Source organism: Lactuca serriola, chromosome 3 (genome assembly GCF_051521515.1).
Source record: "Lactuca serriola cultivar US96UC23 chromosome 3, Lser_US96UC23_V15, whole genome shotgun sequence".
Classification (NCBI taxonomy): domain Eukaryota; kingdom Viridiplantae; phylum Streptophyta; class Magnoliopsida; order Asterales; family Asteraceae; genus Lactuca; species Lactuca serriola.
In genome coordinates this window covers 121,227,839-121,242,683 of record NC_136410.1, presented here as the reverse complement: position 1 = coordinate 121,242,683, position 14,845 = coordinate 121,227,839, and positions in this window count along the sequence as shown.

The following is a 14,845-nucleotide window of genomic DNA, read 5'->3' as shown; positions in this document are numbered from 1 at the left end:
ACTGGTCCAAAAAGGTCCATGTGTTGAAGATGAAGAGGTTTGATAATCGAAGAACAAAAATTTGGATTGAATGAGGACTTGGTTTTCTTTCGCTTTTTACACAATGAGAATAGTTTATCCTTGACAAATTGCATCTGAGGAATTCCTATCATAAGCTGATTCCCAGAAATCTTTGATATGTTCTTGAAGTTCAAGCGAGATAACCTTTTGTGCCAAAACCAATTTACATGAGATTGAGCACGGTGAAATAAGCAACGAAGAAAAGAGTTGACAACAGAGAACATATACAAGACAAAAATGTCATTTTTTTTAATTTGTAGTCAAAACAGTGACACCCCTTTGATCAAGTACCTTTCCTTCTCTTTTGTTAAAGTGAACTTCATAGCCAACATCACATAGTTGACTGATTGAAATGAGATTGTGTTGAAGACCTTCCACATAAGAGACGTTATTGAATACAACGTAATTGTACTTAATGGTTCCATATCCCTTTGTATCTCCCTTGTAATTTTCTCCAAGTCTAATAATAGGACCATCCTTCTTTGTGAAGTCTTCTAGAAGAGACTTGAATCTAATCATATGTCTTGAGAAAGCATTATCTAAATACCAAATATGTTCTTTACCCTCAAACTAAAATATACAATTAATAAATACAAACAATACTTGCAATCGGTCACTTAAGAAAAAATATGTAACAGGCATCAGGGGGACAATATAAAGAGTTTCCCTTTTTGATTCACTTATCATTTCAAATCATGATGTCAGAAAAAATGAAGTTTTTCTGAAAAGTACACTCCCTGACTTTGTGAGAAGCATCACCACATCGATAAAAAAATTTGGTTCCATGATTCTTTGTTTTTACAATGGAATTTGGTTCCTTTTTAACTGCTGAATCTGAAGAACTTGGATCATTTTATTTAAAAACTCTTTTTTTAGTTCTGGACCAAGGAATGTTGTTGATTGTATGCTCAGATGTCACTTTGCCACGAGACTCAGGAGATATTGAAGAATCATCTAGAATACATGACTTTGATTGATCTCCAGATTCAGAGTTGTTAACAGAGCACTGAGGAAACATGCTAAGAATTTTGTTTACTGAATGAACTTCACCATTTGATATAGGAAATTTCAGCAAAATCTTAGTGGAGAACAAAGCATACTCACGATGAGGAGGTTTGTAGGAAGGATCAAGAGCAGATAAATGAGATATACATTTTTTGTTACCGTCACAGTGAGTAGTGTAATGTTTATTAATTAAATGTTGATTTATAAAATAGGTACTTACCAATCTAATTTTAACATCTTTTTCTAGACTATCAGCGTTATAAAAGGTTTGTCTAGTCCCACTCTTTTTGATTAAGGAGACATCACCTTCTATATTGCCTCCAAGAATTTTCTCACACTAATCAGGAATATGATCTTAATAATTCTCGTTACATTATAATGAGAAGAATGCTATTTTTTTAAAAATAAGTTGAATGCATCTAGCATGATCAACAACTTTTTGTTTTTCAGAGAGAAGAAAATTGTTGGTATGTGAGATACAAGTGCTTTCATTTTTTAAAAGTGAAAGAGATTTTTTAAAAAAACGAGAGTTTTTCTTTGAGATTTTTTAATTCAAACTTTAGAGAAGATCTTTCTTCGTTTGAAACAGATAAATCGAAACACAAGTGATTGATTATGTAAGCTTGTTCGATGTTTTTGTTGGAAGAATATTTAACAAGATTTTTTACCTGAGACGCTGAGGTTGAGTCAGAGTCAGACTTAAGGTCTATAGCAGCTTGAGAATGATCAGTGTCAAGAGTATCAACATTGTCATTCGGTGCATCAAGAGGAGATTCAACGATCTAATCCGTGAGACACTTACCTTTTGGAATTTCGTCATCTAAGAGACTTTCTTTATCAAAAAGCAGATGCCAGTGTGTTCATCATCTCTTGTGCAGTTGAGTCGTTTTAAAAAAAACGATAAACATAAAGTGCAAGTGAGTTTCCAATAGCAACTCTAGCTATTACATCGAGATTTAACACCATTTAGTCTTCCTTTTTGTATCATGGCACAAATTTCTTCTTTGGCTCACTATTGGATGCACTATCATTGGATGATTGATGCATAACGACGATAGGATTCTTGTTGTTGTTGTTAATCATGTCATAGTCCATGATCTAGAGAACTTCCATGTATTTTGATTTCCAAGCAGTAAAGTTGAGTTTATCAAAAGGAGGGATCATGTTGAGAGTAGACGATTTGGGATTGTATGAGGTCGACATAATCACTTGTGTGTAAAAAAAACCTGCCCTGATACCGATTGAAGTTTGTATCAATCGGATACACTTCAAGTATAATTAAAAAAAACAAGCTAACTAAGCCAAATAAAGAATAGAAAATGTAACGAACACGAATTAATCACAAAGATGTCTTTCACCAAGAAAGGGGTTGTTCTTCACCAAAAAAAACGAATGTCTAAAATACATTCACCAAGACGTACACATTAGGGTTTCACCCTAATGTTGAATATATACTAAACTATACTAGTGTATCCATTAAATCAAGGTATTATTTCTAATCTATAATGAGAGGCGATCATTTTCACCAAGTTAGTGAATCTACTGTATATTCTATACATATCCGTATAATTACCTAATATACAAAGATTAGATAAGATCACTATCTAGACGCTGACACTCATAAGGTCTTGAGGGGTTGGCAATGATGCTGGCAGTCAGTGTGTAAGGTTTTTGACTCATTTGATTATAAGGTGTAACCTAACAATGTGTGTTCTTAAAAAATGGTGGGATAGTTTCAAAGGAATTGTTATTTTAAAAGATAGATTTGATTTTAAAATGAAGCTCTTGTGTTTTCTATATATATATATATATATATATATATATATATATATATATATATATATATATATATATATATATATATATATAAACCGGATTAATTCGGCAGTCGAACTGAAAACCAACCATGAGACTAGTTCAACTAACAATTTGTTCTTAAAATATTGTTTCTGTAAGGGGCAGGATCCTTAAATGCTTCTGTAGCCTCAGGATTCTTAAAGATATCTCGGGATATTGAATATTACCACTAATACTTCTAACATTTATAATAGCTATATTCTCTTTATTTTTCTCACATGTGCAGAACGAGTCAACACAATACCCATTCTCCATGGAGAGTCATCCCAACCATGCAAAAACCCCAAAATACCATGTCAAATAACGTTCATATGTTGATTTCAGAGGATCCCCAAATTATCGGACTTCTTGTTATTAGCATTAGACTATAAATAACACATGTAACTAGCATACTACAGACACATTTAGCTCATCTATGATACTTGTACTCACATTTACACATTATATCTCTAAATCGAATTTTGATATCAAATAAATTGTCAAGGTAGGTGATAAATATCACCTCCTAAGGTTTTATGTCGAAGATCCTATCAAGAATCAAGGGCTTTCCTTGTAGCTCGCTTATATCCCTTTGATCATCATTTCATAATTGATTTACTAAAAACATGACGGCCTCTTATACAATTTGGTTGGATTCTACTTAATCAATTTTTGACTAAAAGATTTGGCACCCAACGTGGGGTCGTGGTGCTCAAAACCTTTTTGGAGAATCATGTCGATCCAATCAATCTTATCCACTTCCTCCATTCGTCCTATTTCCTCTAAAAACCTTCCTCCATCCCAGGGGAGTTCCCAAGAAAGCCTCTGAGCCACCAAAGAAAAACACTTCTCCGGTCGCTACCCATGGATTTCAGGAGCCTCCTATGCTGATTTCCGATAATGAAATCCTCGCTATGATAATCAGACTGGAACGACAAGTGACTCAACAATAGAAATATAACAGGACAATACTCAAGGAAGTGGAGAGAATGAGGGCAGAGATCCATAAGCCTCAAGAAGTAGCACCCTCGATATTGCAATCCAAGATCCTAAACTTTGATAGCATAGGATGCTCAGTGAATCGTAACTCCAAGAGAGTAAGCCAATACGACCCAGGATCCTAGAAAAACGTTCGTTACTCCCAATAACAACGATTCTAGTAACTTCTTTGATAATAATATCTTTACTACTAACTCTATGGATGTTGATGCAGGAATGAGACCTTTGATGGACAAAGAACTTCAATAGCTACGACAGATGATCTCAAGTGTACCTAGTGTAGTCCAAGCAATACTGGAAGTGTCCGCAACAAGCTACATGATCTTAAGATTTGCTCCTGCAATCGCTGACACTGTGGTTACAAAGTGCTTCAAAACTCCCAACAAGAAGCCTTATGATGGGACCAGGGATCCTAAAGAAAATGTGGCACAATACAAGAAAAAAATGGAGATCATCCCCATTCCCACATGCTCTAAGGAAGCTTTCCTGTGCAAGGGCTTTGGTTCGTGTGGCATCCTAATTTCACGATCATTTTAAAAATTTTATTTATGTTTATTTAAAAACTAGAGTATAATTTTTTGAAGAATAGTATTGCAAAACTTGTTCCCAGAAAACATGCTAAATATATAATCAAAGAATTTCCGAGGAAATGTATTTTATTTATATTAAAGAGTTGGGATGTCGTTGCAATATATAAACATAATCATAAACCGACCATACATTTATTTACACTAATGATTTACATCTCCTTTAAACTAAGTGGGTCAGGTTGGGAAACCTGGTGAGTACATAGGATTTTCAAACCACAATGTAACACCCCAAATTCTGGTATGTTATTTAAATATATATTTTCAAGTTTTCAAGAGGAACTCGACGAGTCAGTAGCCAGACTCGTCGAGTAGAGTCGGGATTTTGAGCACGTTTAAGTTGGCTACTCGTCGAGTCCATATTTTGGACTCGGCGAGTCCGCCAGTCTGGATGAAACCCTAATTTCTACGGTTTGCACCCTATTTAAACAACTTTTTGGGACCCCAAGTCAGCCCCCATCACCCCCAGAGCATCCTTCTCGAAACTCTAGAACTCTCATAGCATTTTGTGTGTTTTGGTGTGATTCTTTGAGGATCTTGAGCGAAGAAGGAAGGTAGATCAAGAGGAGAAGAAGGAGATCCAAGATCTTTGTGGCATTTCAGAGTATAGTGAGGTATAACTCGACCCTTTTCTGTTTCTATGATTTAATCCCCTTTGGAACGCCATTAAAGCCATTCTTGAACCATTTCTTGGCTTGGTAGTAGCATAGAGGACTCATTGAGATGAATAGCCTTCGGATCTAGCTAGGTTTGTGTTCCAGAAGCTTAGATCTAGTACATTTATGGAGCCATTTTGCATGAAAGCTCTAGATCTACTCTTATAGTGTGCTTTGAGCTTTAAAACCTTCATTTGATGTTATTTACACATAAAGTTGGAAACTTTATGTGTTAATCAGGCCCTAAGAACCCAGATCTATGAATGGAATGAACTGGTTTCAAGCAGAATCGAGTATACAGCGATTGCATGTATACGACTCGGTGAGTCGAGTCGCGTGTCCCTTGTTTTCCCCTTTTTGAGTTATGCCGAGTGGAACCAGTGAGTGAGAGATGGGATTAGTGAGCTAGAGGTTAAACTCATTCATGGAAGAACTCGGCGAGTCAATGCCCTGACTCGGCGAGTCCAAGGCAATCTTCATGCCTCAAGAACAAACACGATGAGTTGTTCATACAACTCGGCGAGTCACAGTCAGAGTGTTCATGTGTTGAAGGAGAACTCTACGAGTTGTTCATACAACTCGGCGAGTCCGATGCAGATTGACTGTGTGTTAGTTTCAAAGAGGAACTCGTCGAGTCTCTGCCAAACTCGACGAGTAGTAACGGGCAGAAGCAAGAAAGTGAGAGTAAGGACTCGACTAGTTGGTGGCCCAACTCGACGAGTCAGGTCAAGTTAATGTTGACTTTGACCGATAGGTTGACCAAGGTTAAGATAGTCTTTTTACCCTCAATATTATTATCAGTATTTGATTGAGGGTACTTATGGAAATTATAGTCGGGGTGAAGCCGGAGCCGCAGCAGACAGATTCCGGAGCAGTTCATTCAGCAGCTAGGCTACGAGGTGAGTTTCTTTCCAGTAGGAACGGGTCTAAGGCCATAATGCCAGCCTGATTAGTTAGTAGTAGTTTCCGGAGTTCGGTCTGATGCAGTAGTTAGAATGTTTGATGCGTTTGTGGCTCAGACGGTTTTGTGTGTTATGTGTTTCGGGATTGGCCCGACTCAGTATGCAGTCTATGTTGTTATGCTAGTTGATATGTGTATGCTATGTTATGTTCAGTAGTTCTGGACTTCGGTCCGATGCAGTCAGTTCCGGGCTTAGGCTTGATGCAGTTAGTTCCGGACTTCGGTTCGATGCAGTTTGTTCCGGACTTCGGTCCGAGGCAGTTGGTTCCAGACTTAGGTCCGATGCAGAGGGTAGGGCCCTGGTTAGTTTCGAACTTCGGTCCGATGAAGTTTCTGGGCTTCGGTCCGATGCAGTGAGCGGGGGCCCAGTAGTTGTTTATATGTTTGTTTGGTATGAGGTAGTTTGGGGGAGCTCACTAAGCTTTGTGCTTACAGTTTCAGTTTTGGTTTCAGGTACTTCTGCAAGTAAAGGGAAGAGCTCGGGATGATGGCATCGTACACACCACAGCTTCAGCTTTATTCCTGGGATTTTTGTTCAGATACTTAGACATGATTTGATACAGTTTTTGATATATCATTTTTATTATGTCTTTTGGGATACCCAACGTATGCTTTTATTTATATGACATTTAGTGTTATGACTTTTATTATATGTAAAAGCAAAAAATTTTGGGTCGTGTTTTTAGGATGTTTCAAGTTGGTATCAGAGCCTTGGTTTGAGGGATTCAGGCACACTCTCAGGTGTGACTGGACTCAAACTGAGGAAATGGTAGGAAGATTTTCAAAAGTATTTTCAAAAATATTTTGAAAAGAAAAACCTAAAAAGAGAAAGAGTTTTGAGAAGAGGAAAAGGGTGTGGTGCATGCGATCAGTCGAGCTCAAGTAAGTACTCCCAAATTACCCATACAAGTTTACGTTATGATTATCAGTTTCAGTTTCAGTAGAACAACATGCTACAATAGGACTGAGGATCTGGGACAATGCCTTATGTGACTGCTATATGTGTTTCAGCTTTATGAGAATTGCATGCTAGTTTTGAGTAGACAACAGTAGGATAGCCTGTTTAGGTTATGTCTGATAGTATGAGCTTAGCATTGTATGCCAGTACAATTCCTTGTAATGAGGATATAATTGCTTGAGTAGTTTCCTGTGTCTGAATGCTGCTTGCTATGTGCTTTGTGGGGCTCTGAGTGATGTGAGTTATCCATTAGGTGAATACGTCACTTCACATGTGAACAGGGTTGAATAATCTCAGAGTGCTAGATCTGGCACTATTGGGCAGCTCTTGTATGAGTTTAACCGTTGTGGGGATGGGCCTTTTACTCGAAGGATTATCTGAGCCTCGCCACATGTGATGGTATTCAGGTGATGACTAATTGGCATTACAAGGCGGCCTTTCAGCAACTGAGGACTGGTTTGGGTAGAGTCAGAGATTTCCTTAGGGCAAGCCTAGGATGGGAGTACCAGAGATTAGTATTAGTTGTAGTGACTTGGTGGAGTCAAGGCGATAATTGAGGAAAGTACGGATAGATGTGGAAGGTAGTATGGGCTCGTACTACTAAAAGCAGAGGATCCGTACTCGAATCAAGGAAAGCTGAGATGAGACCAAGAAACTTGTGGTAGTAGTGATCCCTCGAGATATATCTATGTTTCTGAAGTTTATTAGATGTGTTTTCAGAATGGTGGTCCTCGGCCCTAGGCCAACAGTCGGCAGTTCAGAGGCCGGAGGGGGATCAGGATCAGGCCTGGAGGTCGGGAAGTTGGATGAGCAGACTAGGGAGTTTCTCTCTTTAGAGATTACTCGCACCATACTTGAGCAGACTACTGTGATCGTTGGTTCGATCAAGGAGGGTATCTTAGAGTTGATGGACGAGAGATTGAGCACTTTTCGTGCTGAGGTAGCAGCCATGATGGGGTCGCACACGCTTACCTTTAGGGAGTTCCGTACATGTGGAGCTCCATATTACCACGGGGCGCGGGACCCCATAGGGAGTAATAGGTGGTTGGCGGATGTGGCCAACGCTTTCCGCACGAGCAGATTGATGGGTTTTAGCCATAAGAACTTTCCTATGTGCGCATGCAAAACCCTAATGCTTGAATCTAGGCTTTCTAATAAACATGCTTTGAATCCAATACTTCTAATGACTAATTAGGTTAAATAACAACATTGAAACAGATCTAGAATCAAACCTTTGAGTTCCTTGTTGATCTTGAGGTCTTGGAGCTTCTAGAGTCACAAATGTCACTCCTCTAATGGCTTACAAACACCAATATACAAGGAAGATGATTTAGGAGAGAGGAGAGGGGAGGAAATCGGCCAGGGTTCTCTTTCTTTTGGAGAGGTGCCGATTTCCTTATGCCATGGGGTCTATTTATACTTGTAGACTCCTTAAGGGTTACAATCTAAACCCTAATTGGATAATCTTCTCTTAAGGCTATCCAAATCCTTTCCATAGATAAGCCTTGGACGAATTAGCTATCCTTTTAGCTTCTAGAATTCGTTCCTAGCATATCCATAAGGATTTACAGTCTAAAGCTTAACTATCAAACAATTGACAGTCTATACCCCTTTATTTAATTAATCTCTTTAAGTCACCAAATTAATTCTAATTAATTCTATGACTTATATTAATCAAATAACAAATATATTATTCATTATATTATTCTCATAATATATTAATAATATTTACTCTCTCGTAATAAATCATCTTATCAAGTTGCTATGGTGAAGGCAACCCAAAAGGACCATGCACAACCGGGTCAAATACTTGCCTAATATAGTTGCAGCCTTAGACACTATTCCAACAGTCTCCCACTTGGATAAGTCTAGTAACTATATTCACAAGTACAATTCGGTTTGCAATCGTAGCTCTCAAAGACGTTGTCAACTCTGATCTAATCAATCTTGTCCTTTAGATAAGGGAACGTACAGTCCTCTGTTAGATATCATGCTGACAATCCTATGGAATGGTTAGTCAAGCATTTAGGTTTCTCGATCTCTGATTTATTTGACATAGAACTTAATCGAACACATCAATTCAGTTCTGACCGGGCCCGACACATAAGTCAAATCAAATCATCGAGCGGCCGAGATATCGCTTTTACCTTCTTAGATAAAAGTTACAGATAAACTTCGACTTATATGCATTTACTTATTCATTAACCAACTATACACAACAATACGTTTTATAACACCGAGTTACTGATGCGTTTTCGTATTATCAATGTATAATCAATTAACAAATAACAAATCATATATCTAGGTTTTAAGACCATATGATATTATCGTCTTGCGATCACCTTTTATATTGTATTCCATAAGGTGATTCCAGCAAGCGCGGGTTTATTCCAATGCTCAAAACTAGTTCATAAGCACTCATGAACGTTGCAGCAATCCTTTGCTATGTCTAACACCATTTAGACATTCTACACACCAATTCATGACAATCTTCATTCATATCTACTCCCAACATATAAACGATTGTGGACCATTTGAACAATTTCTATTATTCTTAATAATCTTAATTATTCTGGAAGTCAAAACATGCAAAATGAAACAATAGCTAAACAATTAACATAAGATAGTAACATTACTCATAAATAAAACTCCTTTATTTAATCATCAATTGTCAATTACATTTATCTATTACACGTTTCTAATACTATCTAATCTATGCTAATATCATCTTTCAGCCCAATACTCCTAGCATGCTGCAAGTGCTTAACCCTACTCAGTCCCTTCGTAAGCGGATCTGCTGGGTTATCTTCTGATGATATCCTCTTTACTACGAGTTGTCCTTCTTCTACACGATGTCTAATGAAGTGATACTTTCTGTCGATATGTCTTGATCTACCATGATCCCTTGGTACCTTGGTCAAGGCAACCGCACCTTCATTATCACATAAAATCTCCATTGGCTCCTTTATGGCAGGAACAACTCCAAGATCACCGATGAAGTTCTTCAGCCATATTGCCTCCTTCGACGCTTCGCTCGCTGCAATGTACTCTGATTCGCACGTTGAATCAACTACAGTTTCCTGCTTGGAACTCTTCCATGTCACTGCTCCTCCATTTAGGGTAAAGACCCAGCCCGACTGCGAACGGTAGTTGTCCCTGTCGGTCTAAAAACTGGCGTCACTATACCCTCGCACCTTCAAGTTATCACTCCCTCCGAGGACTAAGAACCATTCCTTCGTCCTCCGAAGGTACTTAAGGATGTTTTTCACCGCAATCCAATGTGCTTTGCCAGGATTCCCTTGATATCTGCTAACCATGCTCAAAGCGAAGGCATTATCAGGGCGAGTACAAGTCATAGTGTACATGATTGAGCCAACTGCGGAAGCGTATGGTACTCGGCTCATTTCTACTATCTCAGCTTCGGTACTCGGGCTTTGAGTCTTACTCAATTTGGCATTACTTTGTATCGGTAGTTCTCCCTTCTTTGAGTTTTCCATACTAAAACGTTTTAGTACCTTCTCTAAGTAAGTATTCTGACTAAGTCCAATTAGTCTCTTACTTCTTTCTCTTACTATCCTTATTCCCAAAATGTAAGAAGCATCTCCGAGGTCCTTCATAGGGAAGCACTTCCCGAGCCAGGACTTAACCTCCTGCAGAGTCGGGATGTCGTTTCCTATGAGTAATATGTCATCGACATATAGAACGAGGAAGCTTACTATACTCCCACTGGCTTTGACATATACACAAGATTCGTCTTCGCTTCGTACAAATCCAAACTCTTTGACTTTCTCATCGAAGCAAAGATTCCATCTGCGAGACGCTTGCTTAAGTCCATAAATGGACTTCTCAAGCTTACACACTCTATTCGGATGCTTCGGATCCACAAACCCCTCTGGCTGAGCCATGTAAACATCCTCAGCCAACTTTCCGTTAAGGAAGGCGGTCTTGACATCCTTTTGCCAAATTTCATAATCATGAAATGCGGCAATTGCTAGCATCACTCTAATAGATTTAATCTTCGCAACTGGTGAGAAGGTCTCATCATAGTCAACTCCGGGAGTTTGAGTAAAGCCCTTCGCGACCAATTGCGCTTTATATGTGTGTACGTTTCCATCCACGTCGGTCTTCTTCTTGAAGATCCATTTGCACCCAATGGTCTTACGTCCGGGCACGTAATCAACCAAATTCCAAACTTGGTTATCATACATGGATTGGATCTCGCTATCCATTGCCTCTTTCCACTTTGCAGACTCCGGGCCTGCCATGGCTTCCTTATAGTTACTAGGTTCATCAAGGTTTACTAGTGTACCATCACTAATATACGTGTCCCCTTCGGTAGTAATATGAAAGCCATAAAACTGGGGATGAACTCTAACTCTATCGGAACGTATAAGAGGTAAGGATTCGTCAATCGGTTCAACCGGAGTTTCCTCCTCGGGTTGAATGCCAGCAGCAGAGGTTCCTTCATCTATCGACTCTTGAATCTCTTCAAGTTCGATTTGCCTCCCACTATCTCCTTGGCTCATGAGTTCTCGCTCTCGGAAAACTCCTCTCCTCGCAACGAAGACAACATTGTCCTTCGGTCTATAGAAGAGATATCCAAAGGATGTCTGCGGGTAGCCGATGAAAATACATCACTCACTTCGAGGTTCAAGCTTGTCGTGAGTATCTCGTCTTACGAAAGCCTCGCAACCCCAAACCTTGATATGTGCTAACGAGGGAGCTTTCCCTGTCCACATCATTTCATTTCATGGTTTATATAGACAAGGATTTAGATTTTCTTTTAATAATGAGAATGGTTCTATTTTGGCTTATCTAAATGGTGTCTTTTACTTTGAAGCTATACCATGTAATGGAATATATGAAACCGTTATGATTGTTGATAACTTAGGAAATGATGTTTTAAATATTGATTCTTCCACTAGTATGGATAAAGCATCCTTGTGTACAAGGGGACTCGCCGAGTCAGGCCTACTCGCCGAGTCCACCTTGGAACTTTCCTAGTCCATGACTCAGAAAGCTAAAAATCGAATTTTGCAGGTTTGTTTCAGTTAATCAAGCAACAATTTAAAGAAAACCAAGCCAGGCTCTGATACCACTGATGGGTTTTAGCCATAAGAACTTTCCTATGTGCGCATGCAAAACCCTAATGCTTGAATCTAGGCTTTCTAGTAAACTTGCTTTGAATCCAAGACTTCTAATGACTAATTAGGTTAAATATCAACATTGAAACAGATCTAGAATCATACCTTTGAGTTCCTTGTTGATCTTGAGGTCTTGGAGCTTCTAGAGTCACAAATGTCACTCCTCTAATGGCTTACAAACACCAATAGCAAGGAAGATGATTTAGGAGAGAGGAGAGGGGAGGAAATCGGCCAGGGTTCTCTTTCTTTTGGAGAGAAGTGTCGATTTCCTTATGCCATGGGGTCTATTTATACTTGTAGACTCCTTAAGGGTTACAATCTAAACCCTAATTGGATAATCTTCTCTTAAGGCTATCCAAATCCTTTCCATAGATAAGCCTTGGACGAATTAGCAATCCTTTTAGCTTCTAGAATTCGTTCCTAGCATATCCATAAGGATTTACAGTCTAAAGCTTAACTATCAAACAATTGACAGTCTATATCCCTTTATTTAATTAATCTCTTTAAGTCACCAAATTAATTCTAATTAATTGTATGACTTATATTAATCAAATAACAAATATATTATTCATTATATTATTCTCACAATATATTAATAATATTTACTCTCTCGTAATAAATCATCTTATCAGGTTGCTATGGCGAGTTCACCAAGTGACTCGGCGAGTCAAACATTCAGAAACTCAAAAAATCGATTTTCAGTGCTTATTTCTATCAAATATTCATCAATACAATAGAAACCAATCAAGGCTCTGATACCACTGATGGGTTTTGGTCATAAGACATCCTATGTGCTCATACAAACCCTAATGCTTGGATCTAGGTTTCTCTATTGTACATGCTTTGAATCCAAGACTATAAACCCTAATTCAAGCATATGGAAATCAATATAAACATATAATTAGGTTTATGATATTACCTTGATTGTTATGTAGCAATAACAATTCCAATTCCTCCTTGAATTGACTTTGGAAGGCTTAGAGTCACAAGTGTCACTCCTCTAATGGCTCACAAACACCATAAGCAAGAGGATGAAGAGGAGAGAGGATAGAGGCTGCCCAAAACGTGTTCTAACCCTAGAAGGTTGCTTGTCCACGTTTTTGAGCCTTAAGGGTTCTATATATAGTGAGGCTATTAGGGTTATCTAACAAGGAAACCCTAATTCGGTTGCTTAAGCCCTAAGCAACCCATGGAGCCCTTTCTTAAAGCCTTGGATGACTTCATATGGGCTTTCCCCATAGAATTCGTCCACCTTATAATAAAAGGCAATCCATGGCCCAAATTACAATTATCTTATAATTATAATTCCAGTCCCTTAAGTTTAATTAATCTCTTTTAGTCACAAAACTAATTACCAATTAATTATTGACTAATATTAATTAAACAATATGATTTCTCCTTTAATATATTATTCTCATAATATATTAATAAATCATATTTAATCCTTTCTCTCCATAATTCATCCTATCAAGTTGCTTTGGTGAAGGCAACCCAAAAGGACCATGCACCATCGAGTCAAGTACATACCAAAGTAGTTATGGAATTAGACACTAATCCAACAGTCTCCCTCTTGGATAAGTCTAATAACTATTCTGCGTATGACTTCAGATCCTGATCTGCAATCGTAGCTTTCCAAAGCCGCTGTCAACTCTGATCCTATCAGATATGCGTGTCCTTAGATAAGGGTTCATATATTCCTCCATTCTAGATATCATATGAGATATGATTTCAAATCATTCTCTTTGTACTATATCTCGAATTCCGATTTATGATGACTGACTAATTGAACAAATCAAATTAGCCCTAGCCTGGCCGAGCATTTACGTTTGTCATCACAAAATCATCGAGGGGCCCAAAGATATCGCTTTTATCCTACTTTGAATAAAAGGAACGGATAAACTTTGATACAATGCTTGCTTGCACTCACGCGCCGAATCACACACAACAATATGTTTTATAACACCAAGTTACTAGTGCGTTTACATATTATCAATGTGCAACCGATTTGCAAGATACAACTCACACATCACGGTTTCAAGAATATAAGATGTTATCATCTCACCAATCACTCGTGATACAATTCATGGAGTGATCCAAGTGAGCGTGGGTTTAATCCAATGCTCAAATCGTATTCGTAAGCACTCATGAACGTTGCAGCAAACATTTGCTTATGTCTAATGCTCTTTAGACAATCCACACACCAATTCACGACAGTCTTCATTCATATCTACTTCCAACATATGAACGACTATGGCCCGTTTGAATAATTCGATTATTCTTAATAAACTCAATTATTCTGGAAGTCAAACCATGCAAATGTGAAACACAAGAATAATACTAATCCCATATGGCCTCAACCCTTTGAGCATAAATAAAACACCTTTTATTTATCATCATATTGATTACTCATTATTTGTAGTTTCGGGTAATCAACTTCTTACTTGAATTCCAACACTTGTCCCATGCTCCTAGCATGCACACAATGTTTACCTATGGTTCTTACTTTGTGAAATAGATCATATTGAACACATTTCTACTATCTCAGCTTCGGTACTCGGGCTTTGAGTCTTACTCAATTTGGCATTACTTTGTATCGGTAGTTCTCCCTTCTTTGAGTTTTCCATACTAAAACGTTTTAG